At 35.3% G+C, this 24,325-nt stretch overlaps 1 long non-coding RNA gene across 3 annotated transcripts in view; it reads left to right on the forward strand.

Moving 5' to 3' along the window:
• The window catches only part of LOC147832231 (uncharacterized), a 328,520-nt gene that overhangs the window by 155,716 nt on the left and 148,479 nt on the right, over positions 1–24,325 (forward strand). For all 3 annotated transcript variants that reach the window (XR_015518505.1, XR_015518503.1, XR_015518504.1), the window contains exon 3: positions 9,067–9,257. This is a non-coding gene — a long non-coding RNA (uncharacterized LOC147832231). The remainder of the gene's footprint in view (positions 1–9,066; positions 9,258–24,325) is intronic.

The following is a 24,325-nucleotide window of genomic DNA, read 5'->3' on the forward strand; positions in this document are numbered from 1 at the left end:
ATATTTACTTTAAAAAATTGCCCTTTTATTGGTAAAATCATCAGAGCACCACTGACAACATGTTTGTGTATTTGTCTGTCTCCTCTGCACAACAGTGTTTGTGTGGGAGAGAGAATGATAGAAAGGGAATATGCACATTGTCATTTTGTTGTAAAAAAAAAAATGTGGCTATATACTGTATTTTGTCATACCGTGATTCATCTGAGAAGGCTTTTACTTCAGCAAGAAAGACATAAATTGACTTGAGTGACCGCAGAATTGTTCCAAGAAAAAATTACAAAAGAATACTTTTATTTTGAACTTTGAGTTCTTCAAAGAATCAATAAAAAAAATATTTTTTTTTTACTTAGCAAAAAGATTTATTTTGCTTATTAATCAATTTTAGATCAAAATCTTATTGTTGTTAATAAGAAACTTAAATTTTTCAAGTGTCTTTGAGTCTTTTCTTTAATGAGGTTACTGAAGGAGCCATTGACTCAGTTTAGAGGTCTGGCATAATTTAGTTCCTCAGAGGACTGTCCTGTTTGAGAGGGTGCCTGGAGGTTCTCCAGAGGGTTCAGCCATTATTATTTTGGTTTCTCAAACCACCAGACTTTAAAAGTACAGCAGAATTAGAAACTCATATTTGCTTTTTCTGTGATTTAATTTATTGGCAGTATTTGGTCAATTCCTAGAACTTAGAGCTTCAGTGTAAATATATTTGATTAAATGCATGTTGCTTTTTTAATTAAAGTGCTGGGTTTAGTTATTTTTGTCTGAACCCCTTTCATTCAGAATTGGTCAAACTCCAATTTGTTATGGAGCTCATGATTAACAGAAACTGACACTGTTTGTTCTTAGAAGAAAATCAGTAATAAGAGAAATGGTTTGTAACAGTACATGTTGAGAGCTTTTGAAAGTTTTATATAGCTGTAATTGTGTAAATGAATACTTTTAGCTCCATGTACATCAAGCTCTATCTCAAATTGAAAAACAGACACAGTCTTTGTAATCCTCTGATAACAGAAGAGACAAAGCAGCCATTCTTTTCTCATGGAAATGAGTACATGAAGTGCCTCCAGTAAGATGCTGTATAAAATTAAGTGTTTTTTAACAGATGGACTACTCTTGAAGAAAGAAAACCCTTACAATAGAAGATATAACCACTGTGGTACACTACAAAGGGCAAAGCATTAAAACACTAAAATGTTAAACAGCTAAATCTTATGTTCGCATTGATTTTATTTTTTACATTTTTCCTGAAGACATTGATTTGGAGAAGACATGTGTAATGTTTGTGTGCGTGCGTGCGTGCATTACCAAAATTGACACTTGACTAGAAGTTGCATCTTGCGAAAATCACATTGCCCTAAGAAAAAAAAAACAGATAAGTGACATATCCCTTTTTTTAAAATGAGTGTAACAAAATCAGACAAGGTTTTATTGACTTTGATTGTGGTATGATTTTGTCGTGTTTGAGTAATTCAGAAACTACAATCTTCTATTATTGATTTCTGCATCTTCATTTGAATAGTGGAGTCAGAATTTGGCATAAACATTGTGAAATCTTGGATCCATCTAGCCTTATATCAATCGTTTAGTTTGCTGGTAGTGTAATGGTGTGGGAACGATTTTCTATTCACACTATGAGTATCATTTTCAATGCTGAAGACAACTTATTTATTGCAGTAACCATTCCCATCTCTTTGACTACAGTATGCCCAACACATGAGGACAGCTAACAAACAAAGCTAGTGTATCAAAGCTCAAATCATTTCAAATTGTTTCATGAACAAATGGATACCAATCTAACAGAATCTTTTCTGCATCATTAATTATTTTCTAGGCAACTTTAACTTTAAATAAAGATTACAAATGGGGTGATAGAAGAACAATTTTCTGTTCTCAATTTTGTGTTTTGTTTTCTTTAAAAAATGAAGTACCCTTGTACCACTTTAAAAGTACTTTTAAAGTACACTTTTTACAAGCCCCCTTTAAAACTGCATTTCTGCCACTTTTCCTTTTGGTCAGAGTACAACAGGTCTCTCAATTGAGCCTGTTTTTCCCTAAGGTTTGTTGTCCACTTCTATCAATTTGTAGAGTTTTGGTTCTCTGATATCTCCTCTGTCTTGATTGGTTGGGTATGGTGGAGAAGAGCATTCAGTGCATCATTCGTCAACAGTGACTTTCATATTAAGAACTTCTAAATTAGTTTTAATCTAAATTGAACAACACCATGCAGCATTCTACCACTACTCTGCTGCCTTCCTTAAATGCTGAATATGTTCTAAAATCAGAAATATTGCTATGGCTTTTTATATATATTTCTTTATATAATGCTGTTTTAATGCAGTCTACATTTTAAAAGCTAGACATAAAGCTCTATTGAAATGAAAAGGACTTTTTGTGCAATGGAAAGTCCTATGGATGGATTAAAGTCTGCATCAGCCTGAAGTTGATATATGTCCAATTGAAACAGAATGTTGAGTATGGGGCAGGGCTTGCGCATCTATGGACCTCCACTAAATGCAGAAGCAAATGGAATTTAATTAAAGATTATCAAAACAAACGTTTTGTTCAGTTAATTCACTTGCAATTAATTGTTCATCTAAAGAATATCAATGTGCACCACCAACATAAACATTGCAAATTTGATTTCACACAGACTTTAAAGAGATTTTATTGAACAATGCCAGTAAATGATCAGTTCAGCGGAGTATTTGTATATATTTATTCATGCTAATCATAGCCGAAACTTTAAGGAAAAAAAAACCCTGAACTAATAATTGCCTAAAACGCATTCATCAGCTTCTGATAAAATAGTCTCTGCATAAAATCTCCATTTGTTTAATCTTTGTCCAACAAATTCATTTGAAAATCCCTGTTTCTTATCTTATTGTGTTTCCTTTATGGTGACATTCTGTTTGTTCTGCTTTCAAAGCATCTCTGCTTTTAGCTGGACCACTGCAGCGGGACAAATGAAGGGCATCCACTGGTTTAGCAGAGCTTTGATCACCTCTGTTTTCTTTTCCCGCCCTTATAGACATACACAGATACTATTTAGAAAAAAAATCTCATTTTGCATTTTGATCAATACCCACCAAAGCTATTCTGTAATGTAGAGAATGAGAGAAATCAAGAGCATTTCATGTATTGATTATTCTCTGAAATAATAGCTACAAAATGACGGTAGATTCCAAACACTGGCTCTGTACTTCAAAGTGGCAGATGCAGCCAGAGATTGACTCTTCAATGCTGAATCATTATGTGTCAAACTCTATCGATTCAGACACGTACAGCAAATCTCTCTCCGCACTTCAATTCTCTGCCCAGGGGGCAAAACAGAAGGTGCGAAGGATCTCTCACAGGATCACAAATGAACCATGTCAGATAAATGAAAAGCTGCAAATCTCTCCATCTCTGTGCTTCTCTCTCCTTTTTGAATGAGTGTGTATCATTCATTTGACATTCTCGTTTGGAGGAGACTCGTGAAGTATATCTTGACCCTTCAGAAGGTCTCTGCTTAACCCTACGGTTACGTCCACCACTCCACTACATGATCCATGCATGTTTATTCAGCACAACCCACGAGGACATCACTGTGGTTCCTTCTGTTGAAGCTGGAACAGCAAAATGGATTTGTAAGCATGAGGAAAGACTAGATGAGTCGTTTCCAACTGATTGCAATCAGATACATGCTTGACCTCTGGCCTTGAGATGGACCCTTAGAATATGAACTCCTTCTTTCTTTTCATACTGGAATACTGGGGCTGAACGATAAATCGCATGCGATTGTTGTGCACATTATTCTATAAAGCTGGCTCTGCAATCTGTCTATGCCATGAAACTCCAGCCCCTGTGTTCAGCTAAAGCAGCGTTTACTAGACAGTGACTGCGTCCGAAACTGCATACTACCATCAGTGGTAGAGTACTGAAAAATCATACTTCAGTGAAAGTACCATTGCTTGCCTAAAAATGTAGTGCAAGTAGAGTAGAAGTATAGTATGTTTTAAATATTGCTCAAAATATGAGTAAAAAGAAGACTTTTCAAAAGTACTCGAATAGTGAGTTTTAGGCCGTACTCACACTAGGTACAGTTGCCTCGAACCGGGCCAAAGCACGCTTGTCTCCCCCAACGGCGCGCGCTCACACCACATATGGGCCTCGGCACGCTTGCGTCATCGCTGCTGCGCTGTTCAGTAAGAAGCGCTGTCACTCAGCAGCACAGTGGAGATTTCTTTAGTTATATCGTGTCAGTCGTTTGATATGCAGTGACATGCAGTCAAATGTTTCGCCAAACAGTCCTTAGGGATGCGGTGACACGCAGTCAGATATTTCGCCGAACAGATCCGCCACTTTTGGCGCTCAAAAACAGTCATAAAGCCCTCGTGCTGCAGGAATGAGGAGGTCTGCTGAAGGCGCGCAGCGGTCGTGAAGTGAGGAGTTTGCGTCTTTAATAAACTACGGCAGTTTGCGTTCACTGAACAGTAAGAATGATTAATAAATTCATATGATACAGCCCCTTAAAAGTCACGTCTCGCTTTCAGTTTCGGGCTTTGGCACGTTTTGCACTCACACACAAGCGTACCGTGCCAAAACCCAAGTGAACCGCGCTCAGGCACACCTCTTCCAACCGGGCCAGGGCCGGCCAAGTGAACCGTGCTTGAGCCCGATTCAGCGCACTCACACTTCTCAAACGATCCGGGAAACGGGCCTGGCACGGTACGAATGGCATAGTGTGAGTAGGCCCTTACACTGTAAAAGGCTGAATCATTTACATGTAATTTGTGAATGTGTGTAAACGTAGCATTCTGTAGTGCATTTAGTTATTACCCAGCAGGCACACAACGTCATAAGACGTTAATATTAGGTTAGATTTAGGTTGTGATGTCAGGTGACTAAAATTCAATGTCTAGCCAGTGTCTAAGTAAATTTTATTTTGATGTCCAATAGCATCCTCAAATGATGTTGATTTTAGATTGACCAAAATCTAATGTCGCGCCAACATCTTGCACTAATGTCATATTGACGTCAAATACTGACATTTATTCATCAGGCATTGCAACCAAAATCCAACATCTGATAGATTCAAGTCACAGCGATAATGCCACACTGCGTAACACCATTAGATATTGATATTTGGTTGGTTTTGGGTTGGAAATCTGATGTCATGTTGACGTCTTGTGCCTGCTGAGTGTTTAAGACCATTTCGGTTATCATGCAATAAACATCAATCATCTTTTCAACAGTGACCTGCATCTAAACGGTCTCTGGGTCAATGCCTGTAAATATTTTTGCCATTTTCTTGGACACTTTTAATGCTTCCAAGCAGTTTCTGAGAAAAACTACTCAATTACAGTAATTTAAGCATTTGTAATTCGTTACTTTACACCACCCCTGACTACCGTATTATGTAATATGTTAAAAACAATATGCAAGCTGTCAAAGTTCATAGTATTTTAAAAACAGTATGTGAGAACCCGGATGACCTACTACTTCCAGATAGATTTTGAAGTTCGCATCTGATTGATGCCACGATATCCCATGATGGGAGTAAAATGACTGAACTGATGTGGGTAGTGCATGTGATGATGACAAATAGCTGATATAGTACATCGGAGTTCATTTATACTACTGACACTCATTCTATATAGATCATACTTTTATGTTAACGGTCTAACAGTCGTGTAGTAATTTAAAATGCAGCAACTACTCGAGTAGACGACTTCAGACTTAGCCAGAGCCATAGTTTTCTCTTAAACTATGCAACATATTGCATGTGATATCATCATGTGATCAAATCACAAGTATTCATTCTGCGATTATTGACAGCTGTTTGGGTAGCTTCTCTGTGAACTACTTCCCTAAGTGGTAAATGTTACCAATGTTAAAGAGCCCCTATTTTGCATCATAGAAGGTCAAATTATGGTTTGGGGGTTCTAACAACAGGCCATAATACAATAACATCACACAATATGTAATTAGCTCCATACAGATTTAACCTGGGAGATACATAAATACTGACAAAGTCCCTGTCAAAGTCTGAGAAAGTCCCATACATAATAGTCTCTGCTGCTTCTTCCTTTAATAGCAAACAGCCGGTGAATCCTGCGTTTCAGGGTAGGTTATTGTATCAAAAATCTGAAAAATGACAGGAACAAACACAGCACATGGCTGGCTATACTGAGATATTGTTGTGAATATTTTCTTTAACTCTTTATTCTCCGAAGTTGAATCTCCATCTGTCAGTGATCGTTTGCTTTATGTCATGATCGGGTCCATGAGCTCCACGCTCTGCTAGTGTCTGATAGGAAAGGTGCGTTCACATTTTACCATATCACTAATCGATGCACCATATGAACGATCGATGTACCATATGAACGATCGATGCATTCAGGTGAAAGAACCGAACCAACACTATTCATTTATTCAACTCTGAGTTTGAGTATTTGACACTTAGTGCTGTGTTACACATTGTACTGCATGGAAGGTTATTTAATAGGAGCTCTTTAAACCTAATAGCATGTGCAAAAATACCGCGTGTGTGTTGTTACACTGAAAAAAGCACACACAGCATATTTCATAATAGCATTTATAAAGCATCATGCACACTTTTCTGTCAGGAAAATTATTATAACAACTGTTGGGATAACCATATTTTGTTGTGGTCATGTTGATTAATCCCGTCGACTAAATAGAAAGCAGATCAATCTTCTGTTTAACCTATAAGATTTATCATAGACAGGCATTTTCTATAGACAGGTTTGTTTTGTGTGACTCTTTAGTGAAAGAGAGTGCCCTCTGACCTACTGGAAGATATTTACTGCTCATCACATCATACTTTTCTCATATGAAGTGCAAGACAAATGAGATTTTATGTCGATTTATGATTCAGCCCTATGAAATACCTTCCAGCGTTGTAGGCATGCATCAGTCTATTATTTAATCTATTTATTTCATTATGTAAATGTGTGTTGATATATGAGTTTAATATGGAACTTTGTTTACCAACCAAGTGGTTCTAAGTGGATTTGCATTGCAAACCTTTAATAAATATTGAAGTAATTATTTTATTTATTTTTTTTATTTCAGATGTTATTTTTTTTGTTACTATACTCAAAATTATTCTGCTTAAATTCACATATTTTGTATGAAATTCTGGGTAGAAATGGCAAACATTGTTCACAGATTCTGTCTGGCCTTATGGGACGTATTTCATTTTTTGGTAACAGTTAACACTTAAGATTTCATTTAACTGTAGTTTGCTGTATTGGTAAATATGGTAATAATTTACAATAATGTTTTGTTAGTTTTCATTTGTGATGTTTTTTCTTACAATAAACGCATATACATGTATTACAGTATTTGTTCTTACTTTGTTAACATAGTTAATTAAAGTTATTCATTGTTAGTTCGTGTTAACTCACGGTGCATTAACTAATGTTTACAAGCATGAATTTTTCTGTCAATTATGTTAAACTATGTTGAACCATTAATATGTTGTATATGCAGATGAACTATTATTAATAAACGTTGTGCATGCATTTTTCTATATTAGTTCATGTTACTAAATACATAATCTAACATTAACTAATGAATCCTTATTGTAAAGAGTGACCATTAACATTTATTTATTGTTCTCACATAATGCAAATTTTCAACATTTACTAATCTATTATAAAATCAAATGTAAAAGTTAAACGGTTGTATTTTTTTAATATAAATACCTGAACTAATATTAATCAATGTGACTATTATAAAGTGTTAAGTTGTTAATATATAAATTAAAGGTTTGAAAAGATTGTGCACACATGCTTTTGATAACATTCACATTTTCTTTCACATTCCTTTTATGCAGTTATTGGATTAGTTTTATTGTTTCTTATAACAACACCATTGTTGTTTGCATAATTGGTTTAATAACAAGAGAGGCCGATTTAAGATGATCTTTCAAATACTCTAATGGTTTTTTTAATGAAAACATTTTTTCATCCCATATTTAATACAGCAACAACAATATTGTTTGTGTGATTTTGCTTTGAGTAATTATAAACTCAATGGGAGGTTCTAAAATGAAACAATGAATGCAATAATCCTGTGCTAATTTAACAAACATTAAGTTTGTTTTGTTTTCAATGCAAAGCATTCTTGCTTGTGAGATTTTGGTGTGATTAATTAATCATGTGTTTGTGTTTGATTAATTTAAAAAGAGATTTTAAAATATTGCAGTATTCCTGTGGATATTTAATGAAAACATGTTGTTATGTTGTATTATATTACTCTATTTAATTAAATTAAATAAAATTTTACCCAATTAAATTTTTAATCCGTTTTATTTTATTTAACGCATTTTATTTCTATTTATTTTATTATATTTAAATTAATTTAATTTTTTATCTGTTTTATTATAGTTTTTAATGTATTATAATTTATTTTATTTTAATCTATTTAATTATATTTTATAATATTTTTAATCTATTCTGTTGTAATCTATTTTGCTTTAATACATTTTATTACATTTTTAATTTTTAATTTTAATCTATTTTATTATATTTCTAATCTATTTCTAATCTTTTTTTATTATATAATTTTAATCTATTTTATTTAAATCTATTTTATTATATTTTTTATAAATTTTATTTTAACCTGTTTTATTACATTTTAAATCTATTTTATTGTAATGTATTTTATTTTATTTATTTTATTATCTTATGTCATTTTTATTTACACTATTATAATTTGCTCCATTTTATTTTACTCTAACATAGGCTTTAAGACATTTCTGTGGTTATTCAACAAAAACATTGTGACAGATTTGACTTTTGGCTGACATTTCTCCCACAACATAAGTTATTGAAATACCACTTCTACTCTGTCGGCAGTGATGTCATCAAACAGTCTGGAGGCTGTGTTCTGAAAACTGATACAAGTTGCAGTACCTGTTAAATAATGCCAGTAAACCACTACTGTTGACTGATCATTTGGAGCAGAGTTTCCTCTCCTGTGGCCACAATCATGCCCACATTCCACTTGTTTTCCTCAACATTCACTCCTGACGTTCTCTTGTCTTTCTCCTTCCACTGACAGAGTTCATCAGCACAATGTCTTACTCCTGGGCAATCCAGACGGGATGGGGATGGAATGTGCGCTGATCTGCACCTCAGCTTGTGATAATTGAAGCGACAGCAGTGCCTCGGGGATGTTGCTTGACAGCTGCATGGTTGCTAGAGGGATGTAAATTGCCTTTGAACATGGCAGGCGGAGCATCATTTGCACAGGTCAGCCCAGATGCCAAGAGCCTCTTACCTTTTCTTCCTCAGTGGGTTAGTGGTTTTAATTAACCCCCTGGCACCCTTTACACCCTATATACATTGGCAGGCACACTTTACAGACATGCTGTCTCCAACAATGATACTCTAACACAACAGATCATTGACGAAGGTACTGTGAAACCTACAAGCTGCTGATGATTGAAAGTAGAGAAAGTACTGTAGCTTTAGTTAAATAAAAGTACAGTTTTTTTTGTTTTTGTTTTTTTGACAAAGATGCTAATGGCACTGGTATTTCAGTGGGTATTATGTTTTTACAGTAACTGTAACAGTTTACAGTAGCTTTTACAGTAAGGTTTGTTCATTCTGAAGCTTGAGCTCAGATTTGGCTTTGATAGCAAATTTTACATCAGTGATTCATTAAAGGGGACCTATTATGCCCCTTATTGATGTCCCTAGAGTGGTGTGTATGTGAAGTTTCAGTTTTTTTACACATTTTTAACAATAGTTTTAATTATAGTTTTTAATTATTTAATTACCAAATGTCTTTGAGTTTTTTTAATTTTTTACTAGTTATTGTCCAAGATGTCAGTATTCACCCTAAAGCACAATTTAGTGGCTTAAGTAGGTTGATTACTTTAGCTAAGTTTGCTTGTTTAATAAGTCCCCTTAGTTAGCTCATCACGCATACAGACCTTTCCGGAAAATTACCAGTAGTTTTTTAGAAAGGGGTCATATGTGAACGGGCCCCTTTTGAAAATACTGGTAAGTTAGTTTCAACAATTTTCTGGAAAGAGAAGTTGTAACATTACTGGTTATTTCATTTTTGTGAATGCAGAAGGAAAATTGCCGGAGAGCACGTTCACGTTTAGAGCCATCTCCATCGTGTGCACATGAAGAAGTGCTCCAGTGAACACACACACACACACACACACACACACACACACACACACACACACACACACACACACACACACACACACACACACACACGTATTATGTACATCTCAACATGCGAAAGTATTCCTCTATAAGTTTTCATTGAAGTTGCTCGCAGTACTCATCCTTCTACAGAATTTGTAATGTAGTCAAACGTGTAAACATTTGGCTGCTGTACGCACTTCTGCCTTTGCATGTCTCTGGGACAAAGCAGCTGCATGAATGCTAAAGCTTTTTTTTAGTTTATTTTTTTTATCTACCATAAAAGTCATTCCGTAAATGTTCTGCATATTTATCGATGTGAAACCACACTTTACGAGAGTGGTTTGTTCCAATAAATCTAATAATAATATTAATTAATTATTAATAATATGTTAGGAAATTAAATGCTGTCAATGTTTCCTTGCTCTGTTGAACATCACTTGGGATATAATAATGTATATCAAGGATGTATCAATACTGCATTTCTCAGCCTATTCTGATAGCGATTATAGAGTAATATATGTGCTCAGTTAAATCAAGAAAATCACAATTTTCAGCTATCACTGCAGTTAAATAAAATAAGCATTTGATGATGTTTTGACAAAAGAAACTTAAAGACCATAAACACAATTTTGCAACAACAAATGATATTTCTGTGTTTTTCAAGACATCTGTTGTACTTTCATAAGAATCAGCAAAAGGAACAGGATGCATTTATTACAACAAACTGTATGAAGTGAATCCATTTGAAAATGAAAGAAAAAATTACCATACTGAAAATAGACATGATCAGGTTGAACGTACAAGATGCAGAATTGGCCACTCCAGACACACTTGTATTTTTGAAAGGGGAAAAGAAACCTTTGTGTAACTTGTGTAAGAACATTTTTGACTATAAAGCATATTTTAACATAATGTATATTTTCAAATGACACCAGAGAACGTTTTTATTCAGGAAATATTTTACTTGAAATATTTTTGAGGTGTCTTTGAGAGAGGGTGCTCGCTGCAGAGCCATTTGAGCAGAGCTGAGCTCCAGCGAGGGGGAGCATGAGCTCTCGTTCTGCCTCCTGTAAGCTGTTTTAATGCGTACACCAACCCCACCCCTAACCCTACCCCCAGTGACATCACTCGTAGAAGACGTGCAAAAAAGGTGGAGCTAAAGCTCAAGCTCCCCCTCGCTGGAGCTCAGCTCGCCCAAATGGCTCTGCAGCGAGCACCACTTGGTCTTTGAGGCTTTTTTGAGCATTTATCAAAAAAAAAAAAATTGACTTTTTATCAGTGTTGTTGTTACTTGTGATTTTGTTTAATGGATGATAATTAAGAAACAGTTATGATTGTAAAATATATTGAATAATTATTACAGATGTTGCCATGAAGTTATCCAATTCTGCTGATATTTGTACTGAGTCATGTTGACAACAAAGATGAGGATTCATGTGCAGTTTATTCAAAGTAGTATAAAGTATAAGTATAAAGTTCGACAAGCAAATAAACTCAGTCGTCAAAAGTGGTTTCTATCAATTAAGGAACTTTGCCAAATTGAAGCCTTTTCTTTCTTTTAAAGAGCTGGAAACTGTCATTAATGTTTTTATTATGTCAAGACTGGACTACTGTAACTTTTTGTATTCTGGAGTTTCACAGGCATCAATAGCACGCCTGCAGCTGGTTCAAAATGCAGCTGCTAGGCTTTTAACTGGGACAAAAAAAATTTCTAGTATCTCACCAGTTTTATTGTCTCTTCACTGGCTCCCAGTCCAATTTAGAATTCAATATAAGTTATTGCTACTAGTTTTTAAAAGTTTGAATGGTCTGGCACGGACTTACATCTCAGAGCTTCTTCACTGGCACACTTCATTGAGGCCAATCAGGTCTGAAAACACGTTTCAGCTAGTTGTACCCAAAACGCGGTTGAAATCAAGAGGTGACAGGGCTTTTTCTGCTGCAGCCCCCCGATTGTGGAATGGTCTGCCTTTACAGATCCGGTCATGCTCTTCACTTGGTGCTTTTAAGTCTCATCTAAAAAATCACCTTCTGTCTCTTGCCTTTGATTGTAATTAAGTAATTTTAATCTGTTATCTATTTTGCACAATTTTTATATATAGGTATAGATTTTGTATGCTGGTCATTTTGTAAAGCATTTTGGTCAACATCTGTTGTTTTTAAATGTGCTCTATAAATAAAGCAAACAAACAAACAAACATTAGAGAATCTTCAGGCTGGCAAAGATCAAAACAAGAACAGACGGGAGCATGCAGGTAATCCAAAGCATAGTTAGAAAAGCAGGCGAATGGTCAGGACAGGCAGTAAATCAAGATAAACAGTAAACAAAACACAGGGTCAAAAACCCAGAAGGCAGGATAAGGAAAACATTTTGAATTGCTCACAGCTAACAAGACTCAGCAATGTGTATGAGGTTGTGTGGTGTATATAAAACCCAACTAATCAGTCTTCAGGAGCTACAGCTGTGTGCAAGTAATCAGTGGTAATCCGGAACTGGTGTGAGAGTGAGGTGCCTGAAATGTAGTGCAGTTTGGTGGCATAATTGTAATTTGGTTGATATTGAATGTTATATGAAATATGTGAAATATTGAAAAGCTAGATCCCTGGCAGTCATGATAATATGGCATTATTAAATGAATGAATGAATGAATAAATAAATAAATAAATAAATAAGAAGAAAATATATATTATTGTAAAATATTTAGTGACTGATAGATCATTATTTTAAACACTTCACTGATTTTACAAAATCAAGATCTTATAGATGTTAAAGCTAATATACTAACTAATTAATCTTTACTCGTCTATTGTCTCAGTGGGACTGTTTTATGCAAAACAATAAAATAATTGACTTTAAGATGTCCTTGGAAACAGATTTATGAGCAACACTCAATACTCTATCATAGCATGGTCATGTGGTACAACTGATACTTGTACAGCACATCTAAAATAGCATGTGAGCATTTGAATTTCCCATACCACATCCACCATGTTGTCATTCTGTGGCAAAGGCTATCCGAATATGTACATTGTGTCTTTTTAAAATACATATTTTTCATGTACTATATACAATTTTGGACAATAATAGATCTCAAAAAATAATTCAGTTTACAGTTGTTTAGTTCAGCAAGTTCGTAAACACTCATTACAAGTTAGAGTTTTGTAAGTATGGTAATCGCATGGTGTGAAAGCACCTTCATGCACATTTAAGAGAAAACCAAATAGCTTATGTCTGCGAACTGTACATGTTGTTCCAGCAACACAACAAAGCGATTATTCTTTTAAAACCATTTCTGAAAGGAACCATATAAACCCGTTCTCTGAAATGATAAAAGCTGTTTGAGAGAAAGACTGAAAAAGAGTGTGAGAGTGTATTTGATAATTGCCTCACTGCTGAAAAGCCAATATGCACAATACAGCTTGACATAAAAGCAATGTGCAGTTTTATCATGGTGAACCACTAGACCACTTGAGGAAAATGATTTCTTTGCCAACAAGAGCCACTGCTAGGACTGTTACATATAGTTGACACATAAAACGGTGACATCGAGTTACCTTTCTTATCACTGTATATGAACAGCTTTTGCTGGAGCTAGTACTCTATTGTGAAAACAGTTCAAGTACAGTGATGTTAACAGACACTATTTTCAACTCTAACAGAAAACATTTTATGCTGCTTTTATGGCTTGTTATTTTCACAAGAACAACATATTAGGGTCTGTAAATGGATTCAACATTTTCCACAATGATACCATATCTAATGTTTAGATTAATATTTTGTTAAAGGTCACCTATTTTTTTCTCTTTTTCAAGATTTAAGAGAAGTATTTTGCGTTTCCAGAATGTGCCTGTAAAGTTTCAGTTCAAAATACTTATCAGATTATTTATTATACCTTTCAGATTATTGGAATTTTTCAGCTCTGAGCACATTATAGCAATTTTTTTTGCCTGTGCCTTTAATGCAAATGAGCTAGTTCTCCCCGCCCACCATTTCCATGTACCTGTCGTTGCCACAGAGATCACTTCCTATGGCTAGGGCCAGCTGGAATCTGAAGAAATTTTATGATATTTTTGCGCAGAATTTTGTTACATTTACATTTATTCATTTAGCAGACACTTTTATCCAAAGCGACTTACAAATGAGGACAAGGAAGCAATTTACACAACTATAAGAACAACAATGAATAAGTGCTGTAGGGAAGTTTCTGGTGTGTAAAGTCTAAGAAGGAAAGCATTAGTATTTTTATTTTAATTATTATTATTATTTTTTAAATCTGCGGATTTATGCAAAATGATTTTGGGAGTATCATAACTTAAAACTTAATATATGAATAGAAAAGAATAACTTAACTTTTTATTTAACGTTTACTATGCAAATCCAATTAAATGTACTTTATTTGGTAAACAAAGCAAGTCTCTCATAATATATCTACTAAAAAGAAAATATTACTTTACAAATTGTTTTGTAAATAAATCATGAATATTTTAATATTAGTCAAAAATATTACTGAAATAATTAGAAAAAAAATGAATAACTGTAAATTTACAGACATTTGCACAAGTAAATAAACATTTAATGATGGGCTAAAAATCTGTGGAATTCTGCGCTCACAGATTCCGTGTGGGCCTACCTATATCTCTGTGTTTCTCCATCTCCTGCTGCGTCAGAATAGCAGCATATTAAATTAAGGAAGCAGATCTCAGATGTTAATGTACAAATTGAACCTGATTTAACATCCACTAACTAGGATTAAAGTGTCTTCTTTTATAATTGTACTGACATGCAGCTGAGGTGATGAATTACATAGCGATTTTACTGACTTTATTACAATCATGCACTGTTTTAAAAACGTTTTTAACTTAATAAACTCATTCTTGAGGTGCAGTTGATCACAGAGAGCTGAACAGATCTTTTAATCCCAGTTGCTTTGTGTTCATCCTGTCTTGTTGATATGATTATAAGCATTACCATGGAGTTAATATGTGGCTGTCAATCAATTTGGTGGGCGGGAAAACCGCACTGCTATGTCACGTTGCAGTGATCCTCAAAATGGAAAGGATTTGGATCCTATATTAACATCAGGAAAAAAAAAAAAAAAGACTTGTGTTTCTTTTACTCCAATATGACTCTGAACACACTATATCTACAGAAAGATGATTTTAATCATAGGTGCCCTTTAAAAAAAGTGACATTACATGTGTAAAAAATGTTGGTGTTTAAAAGTGTTATAGGATCTTTGTGGTTCCAGTTAAACCACATGGAATGTTTTGACAGTTTTTGCTATTTTTTCCTAGACTTTGAATGTTTCGGACCATTGTATGGAGAATGAGGGATGAGGGGAATAATAATAATGATTATTAATCTAAATATCTTCATTTGTGTTTTGATATGCCTTAAGATATTGGAACTACTTGAGAACGAATAATTAATAACATAACATAAAATGTCATTTTGGGCTTGTGGTGGCACAGTGGGTTGCCTCACAGCAAGAAAGTCACTTGTTCGAGCACTGGCTGGGTCAGTTGGCATTTCTGCTTGGGGTTTGTATGTTCTCTCCATGTTTGGGAGGGTTTCCTCCGGGTGCTCTGGCTAAATTTTCTATAGTGTATGTGTGTGAACAAGAGTGTATGGGTGTTTACCAGTGATGAGTTGCAGCTGGAAGGGCATCCATTGCGTAAAACATATGCTGGATAAATTAGCGGTTCAATACACTGTGGAGGCCTCTGATTAATAAAGGGACTAAGTCAAAAATGAATGAATGAATAAACATGTCAGTTTTGTGTGAACTAACCCATTAATGCACTGCTGTTGTGTAAAAGTTGCTTATTCCAAAATACCACATCCGTATCCTGAATATTTATTCCATTGCAACCATAGACAAATAAGACGAGCAAGCACTGCACACACACAGTCAGCAAAGCTTCAACCTCCAGACTGTTATCCGGCTTATATGGCTGTTCATTTGCATGGCATTGTCATACTTTTGCATATTCACGGTGCAACCCTTGACATTGCCGAGGATGATTTAGTCAAAGAGGTGCTGAAGGGGGCTTGTTGTGATTTTTATTGTACGGCGATACCTCTTCTCGGAGCAGATTTAGGTCAGCTCGGCTCGAGCACCTGCTGGAGAAGTAAAATTTATCCTCATCACAATGCCCTCCCCCTAAGCTAGAGCTGAGTAAATAATCAGGCCAATGCTATAAATGTGATCACTAGCTACTGGCTGCTGGGAGACAGTTTTGTGTCAAACTAACATACTAGACCCAAAACAACAATCTGATGCCGCCATCAGAGCTGCATTTGGAGACAGCCGCTTGCATGTGTTTTTGTCCCCAGTCAGCTGGTCTGTTGGTGGAAGCAGGCAGATGGAGCAGAAATAGCCAGCGGGTTCGCAACATGATGGCTGCAAACCATCATGAGGTGCTAAACGGAAGCATTTGGTAAAGTACAGCAATGCTGCCCTGAGGCGGAAAAGAGATGTAGAGGACAGTCATTTCATGAAGATGATGACAGACTTGCCTGAGTTGCTTTGGCTGACCTTTGCTTCTGTTTCAGCCATTCTGATGAATGTGACTGCATGACGATCTGTCAGTCTCAAGCTGAATCAGATCAGATGAGGTTGATTTAGGGAGCATTATAATTTGCAAAATGTAATAAATGCAAATGTATGCATATCACATCTAGTGATGCAGTGATTTAACATTCAGTAGCAGCATCTGCTTCAGTTTCTTTTTTGCAGGATCGAATACTGGTCAAACAGTACTGATAAATGCATTTGTTTTGTTGTTTATGTCTTTAGGTTGCTTATAAAAATGATTAAATAATATAAATACTAAGTAATCCAGCATTATCCTTATTTTTTTCACCAAATGAACCAACATAGGCTCATTCTGAAAACATAGCCCTATACAAATTTCAAGAGATTGAGAATTATGTAACCAGAGCTATGTATGGCTGCATATCATCCTTAAAACGAATGCTACAAGATGTTATGACGCCTTTCCTTGAAGTTGACTGCTTACTTTCGCATGGACAGCTTTTCTGCTGTTACCTGTTTGTCTAGTTAGCTCACCATGTACGTTTGCGGACTTGAGACGCAGAGAGGATTTGACCACGATGAGGGGGGTTTGTGTCCAGCGAAGAAGGGTTCAAGAAAGCAGATAAGACAAAAACAAAAGCAGAAAAATAAAATAAACCGGTAAAGAGAATGTAAGAATGTGGTAAAATCTTAAAAGGTGGTAAAAATCAGGCAAAGGCTTTTCTGTTTCTGGATTGCTTTTGAAAACGGTCGGTTGGGTTTAGGGAGGTGTGTGGGTGTGTCAACCGGTGCTTTTGAAATCACTATTGGATGGGTTTAGAGGAGGAGGAGGGTGGGTCATTTGATTGGTAAGTCAGTTGACAGTGGCCTTTGGTGGATTTACACGAAAACAGCAGGCGTTAAAAGCACTCGCAAGGGAAGTTTGAGATTCTGAAAAAGTGTACACCCTATTCCCCCATCCACATTGACACGAAGTGTTTCTAAAACGCACCGTTTTCGGTGCTCAAAATTCAGCGTAGTGTGGACAGATTGGGTAACCGTAGCAAAACTTATACATTTTAAAACTAAAACGTATTAGTGTAAATGGGGCCTAAGCTTGGCTTGAAAAGAACCACAAGGTCTACAAATGTGAACACACACTAAGCCAAACTGTGTCAATAAATTCTCTCTTTCTTTTATCGCCATTTTTTGTTTTGCATCTTTTGATTTGGTGTTAAAATGACAGTATAAACTAGAGGTGTCAAAACTCAGTCCTGGAGGGCCGGTTTCCTGCTAATTTAAGTTTCAACTCAAAAATTAAACACACCTGAACTAGCTAATCAAGTTATTTCTAGGTATGTTAAAAAGAGGGAGGTGTGTTGAAGGAAGTTGGAGCTAAACTATGCAAGACACCGGCCCTCCTGGACCGAGTTTGGACACCCCTGGAATAAACATTAAATGAGCCAGGATTAAAAGTGTCTTTTTTTTGTTTGTTTAAACCTAAAGCAACCAAATACAAGTGTGAACACATCTTTTCGGAAACAAATTGATCTTTTCTGCAGACTTGATCTGCTTGTTTAATGGGTGTCTGCGTTCACACTTACACAGATAAATTAAACAAACAGAGCAATCATACTAGTGTTTATTTTAATTAGGCATCAAGGCATTTAATTAGGAGTTAAGGCAACAAACATGTGTCCTACTTATGTATCTCTACCCAAAATGTTTATTACAATTATAAATGAAATAAAAATACATGTATTAGTATAAAATAGAATGCCTTTTATGGTCACTGTACAGATATACAATGTACATTTATATACGTGTGCAATGTGATTAAGTGCATTTCACTACTCAAACATGTAAATATATAGTTTTCATACAAATCACACTAAACAACAAGTCACAGTAGAAATAACTATAGACCAGTGGTTCTCAAACTGTGGTACATGTACCACAAGTGGTACGCAGGCTTCCTTCTAGTGGTACACATAGGAATCGCTGAATAATTCAAGTAAAAAAATGAACACACTTTGAACCCTTTGACGCGTATGCGATTAAAAACAATGTGATTAGGAAATTGATTTTAATAGGCTAAACTTTTTATTTTAATTTCATTTTTCTAATGTTTGTTATGTATTCTATCATTTGAAGTTATTTTCCTCACCCATACTTGTAACGGTTGTTGGGGCCATATCTCGTATTTTTATATCCCAATGTTGACAGGTATAGTTTAATCACTTGCTTCTCTGACACACATAGCCTAACATGCAAAGCAGATCTAATTTCTAATTTAAATATGTAAATCCAATTAATATATTTAAAATACAAGTTAACGTTTAGATTTCAAAGATATACAAATAAGTCATACATACATGCAACATATATTTCAAAATTTATCAGACAGAGTTATATATGAATATTATGGCATATTGTATAATCTATATTTATGAGGTGTATAACCTATATTTATGAGGTCCAAGAAACATTAGCAGATTTTGATAGGCTACTTTATGATAATACTTTAAATTTTAAGTACAGCAGTTTTCTTTTAACTTTTTAAGAACAGTGCCATTTTTTTTTGTACAATATATTTATTACTTTTTTTCCATTTGCATATCACAACAGATTACACAATTACAGAACAATAATCATGAAGGCACAGCAAACTTTTTACCCCCCATTCTCCCTCCCAACAACCCATTCCCTTAAAAATAAATAAATAAATAATAATAAGTAAATAAGTAAAATAAAAATAAATAAACAATTAAAAAAAATATAATAAGAAGGGGGAAGAGAAAAAAAAAAAAAAAGGGAGGGGATATGTTTAAATCAGGTAGTCTGTTTAGACCATGATACTTCCCATATTCCTAAGCCTGTTCTATTTGTAGTAGACTGTCCACATTGACATTGTACTTTAGAAAGTTATTAAAAGGTCTCCAGGTATCTTCAAACACATTTTGTTTCTTTTTGATAATATACGTGATCTTTTCCATTGAAATATGAGATGCCATTTCTTTAATCCACTTTCCTATTCTAGGTTCATTTATATTTTTCCAATTAAGAGCAATAATACGTTTAGCTTGTAAAATACACATGTTTATGAATCTGACCTCTTTGCTTTGTAAGAGAGGGCTGACAGGAAATATACCCAGGATAAAAATCTTAGGATCCAACGGTAATTTCTTTAATAAAATTTGGTCAATTATTTCAATAAGATCTTGCCAAAAGGGTTTCACTTTCACACATTCCCAAATACAGTGATAAAGTGTTCCTCTTACCTCATTGCACTTTATACAGGTATCTGGAATATTATCATTAAACTTGTGCAATATAGCAGGAGTTATGTATGTTCGCATTAACCATTTGTACTGTACGAGTTTCAGGCTACTATTGATTGTCTGTATCTGAGCTCTCCTACATGCCTCGTTCCAGTCTTCTAGAGATATTTCATCTTCCATATCTTCTTTCCATAACTTCAGTTTTGATTCTGAGGATTCGTTAGAGCCAGACACAAACAATCTGTACAAAGAGGAAATTGAACCTTTATCATAACAGTGTCCTAGGATTGCTGCCTCTAATGAAGAAATGTTAGGAATATCTAGTGAATGATTTTGAGATGAGGATATAAAGCTTCTAAGTTGAAGATATTTAAAAAAATGCGTCTTTGGAATATCATATTTTTTTGAAATTACTACAGTGCCATTTTTAATGAACTGTTAAAATCACATTTTAATATAAACGTTGATGTTTTATTTATCTTTTTTATTTTTTTAAGTGTGTTATTGTTCAAACTATTTATTATGTTTAAAGTGGCTGACAATAATGAATATTTATAATAATAAAAATTAATCTGCCACGTTTGTGAACTTAGCTGTAGCCACTTAATTAGCCCTACTATGTATTTCAATACAAGTCATTATGGTGGTACTTGGAGAGAGAATTTTTTCTGAGGTGGTACTTGGTGAAAAAAGTTTGAGAAACACTGCTATATACGATAAACAGAAGTGCAAAATAGGAGATGAGAGGGGATATACGGTGAGGTGAAGTAAACAGTTCTGTGGTAAAACTAGAGATATAAATAAGATGCACTTTGTAAATATAAGCTGATAACACTGCTATATACGATAAATTGCTGGATAACACTGCTAGATACGATAACACTGCAATATACGATAAACGGAAGTGCAAAATAGAGGATGAGTATGGGGTAGGGTGAGGTGAAGTAAATAGTTCTGAGGCTTAACGAGAGATGTATAGAAGATGTATATTATTAGATGTATATCAACGATTACAAAAAAATTAAGTAATGGTTTTGGACTAGCTCTGCAAATAGAGGTACTGTAAACTGTATTGTTTATCCTTGGTTTCAATCAAACTAAATCTGCCAAATAAGAATAGACCCTTAAATAGGAAGGCTTGAATTAAAGACAAATAAACAAATCAAAAAGTTGACATGATGTCATAGGATGTGACAATAAAAAGAGAAGATGCTTAGTTTTTCTCTTTATCACTGCAGTGTTGCTCATTACAGTTTAATACAGGTTCTATAATTGCATGCAGTACATCCTGCAGATCTTTAAGAGGTTGCATTTTTGTGTCTTTATCTGTGGTGCAGTGGGTAACTCATTCACCTCACATTAAGAAGGTTGCTGGTTCAAGCCCCGGCTGGGTCAGTTGGCATTTTTGTGTGGAGTTTGCATGTTCTCCCCGTGTTTGCGTGGGTTTCCTCTCGTTGCTCCGGTTTCCCTCACCGTCCAAAGACATGTAGTACAGGTGAATGGAAAAAGCTAAATTGGCTATAGTGTATGTGTGTCAATGCATGAGTGTATGGGTGTTTCCAAGTGATAGGTTGGGGTTGGAAAGGCATGTGCTACGTAAAACAAATGCTTGATAAGTTAGCGGTTCATTCCGTGGTGGCGACCCCTGATTAATAAAAGGACTAAACTGAAAAGAAAATGAATGTATAATGTTATGTTTGCCGAGATATGTGCGTTACATGATGATCTTAGAGCCTTGATTGCAGAAGACTGGTTTGAGCCTCCGCGGAGTCAGTTGGCGTTTCTCTGTGGTTCTAGAATTGCATGCAGTACATCCTGCAGATCTTTAAGAGGTTGCATTTTTGTGTCTTAATGTGAGGTGAATGTGTTACCCACTGCACCACAGATAAAGAAGGTTGCTGGTTCAAGCCCCGGCTGGGTCAGTTGGCATTTTTGTGTGGAGTTTGCATATTCTCCCCGTGTTCACGTGGGTTTCCTCTGGGTGCTCCAGTTTCCCCCACAGTCCAAAGACATGTGGTACAGGCGAATTTAGTAGGCTAAATTGTCCGTAGTGTACGAGTGTGAATAAGTGTGTATAGATGTTTCCCAGAGGTGGGTTGCAGCTGGAAGGGCATCCGCTGCGTAAACATATGCTGGATAAGTTTGCGGTTCATTTTGCTGTGGTGACCCCAGAGTAATAAAAAGTCTAAGCTAAAAAGAAAATGAATAAATGAATATTCATAAAAAATGGACACCTGGACACATTTATAAAAACTAACACCTTTTAAAGAAGTGAAATCACAGTAGGGATGAATCATCTACATCAGCCTCTTCTATGGAGATGTGTAGCGGCCTTCAATGTACAGTATGGACTCGGAGGATACCAAATGAGGTAAAGAGGCGCAGAGAACAGAGAAATCCAGCAGAGATGTACTGATGAAGAGAATTAGGCATACGCTAGAAAGTGAGAAAATGTTAGGTAGGAAATGCAAATATAGTTGACAGCTACATTGGTTTCGGGTTTACATGGATTGGAGATGCAGAAAATCCAAATCTGCAATGTGTAGTCTGTGGTGAGGTTTTAGCTAATAGCAGTCTTAAGCCCTCATATATGGTCCAGCACTTACAAACATGATACAGCCACTTACATGACATGCCTGTAAGCTTTTTTCAAGAAATATTGGAGGAGCTGCAGAAGAGGAAAAAAGGAGGCACAAAGAAGTGAAAAGTTGCACCATTGGTTTCCTGTGTACACTGCTAGCATTCTCTAGCGATGAGAAACATGCCAGATAAACTTTTTTTTCTGTGCTTAATGATGCTGAGAAAATTGTCAACTTCATAAAAGCTCGTCCATTAAATTCACGCATTTTATTATTTTATTTTAATCACGTTTCCAGAAAATATGTGTATTTAATTATTGTTGTTAAAAATGGAGTGTAATCGGAGAAAGGGGTGCTTAACAGGTGGCAAATGTTAGAAATGGGTGAACACAGTTTGGGAACCACTGATTTAGACCAATAGAACCAAACCTAAAATGCGAGCTCATAATCGTTAAATTTGGGTTCACCTAATCATCATGTCAAGATGATTTATAAATGTCATTCATTACTCGATATGTGGGTCTATTTTGCATAGAAAACTTTATTTTGCTGGATCCTTTAGGTGCAGAGCTCTGTACACTGTAGCTTTGTTTTGTTACATTATTCTGCACCTGTGTGTGATTTGTGCTGCTTTGTGTTGGAGCCTTTCATATTATAATAGTTTGACGCCCTCAAAGATTACTCATAATCTCGTTCTGTCGTATACATGTCATGTCGCCCAATTTAAAAAGCTGCAGCACAATGCACAAAACTACTTTATAGTTTGGCATAACATTTACTGTCATTATGGGTGTATTGTGTATTAAATGGAGGCTCATCAGCAAACAATTCTGACAGTGGCTTATTCCAGAGCCTCAGAATAAAAAGAAACTGATTGCTTATTGAGCAATATACAACAGTTTTAAGTCTCCAACAGGATTTATTTTGAAAAACTTGCACTTTATAATGATAACGTAACACCATTTGTATATAATATTTATTACACTTTTGTTTACTTTACACATGTGATTAGTCTTCATGAATTCAAACAAACAAACAAAAAAACTAATCTTTGTGTTCAGTTTTGAATTGAAAGAAGGTAGTTTCTAGTAAAGGGCTTTTTGTGTGCTTAGGTTTGACAACAATGCCTGGTTTGCAGATAGCGTATGTAGTTTCGGCCAACACTATAAATATCATGTGAATACATCACGGGGAAAGAGGAAAAACATGCCGTGAAGATATAGTGCTTTTGGTTGCTAGGAAACTGACAAACGGAGCTCTTTTACACTAATGCCAAGCACAGCTGCATATTATCAGGGGCTTTCAGATTGGACTATTTTCAATTGTAATGGGGAGACAATATTAATTCAGTCAATTTCTGGCAAATGTTCATGATGCTGCACTGCACCTCATTTAAAAAAGTCGGATGAGGGCAAATCAGCCATTATGCCTCATTTCCAATGTAACAATATGAAAAATGCAGTGTCGTCTGCGTGTTCGAAACCATTTTTTTGCATTAGGAACGGTAATTTACTCATTATCAGGGCTGAACTGTCCTAATTGATTAATAGCTCAACTCATGAATTAGACTGGGTGTATCTGCTTGTAATATTAGCAAATGAAAAAGATTCTTTGTCAAATTCTGAGGAAAATCTTTCCTGATTTTCAGGTTAGGCTAAACAGCTCATGATTATATGTTCTGAGCCCATTAATGGCAGGGCAAAAAAATATTTTAAGTAGGAATTTTAGTTAAAAGGTCAATAAATATATTTCCCACACATTATACTTCACACACA

The sequence above is a fragment of the Danio rerio genome, chromosome 20 (genome assembly GCF_052040795.2).
Source record: "Danio rerio strain M-AB ecotype USA chromosome 20, GRCz13ab, whole genome shotgun sequence".
Taxonomy (NCBI): Eukaryota; Metazoa; Chordata; class Actinopteri; order Cypriniformes; family Danionidae; genus Danio; species Danio rerio.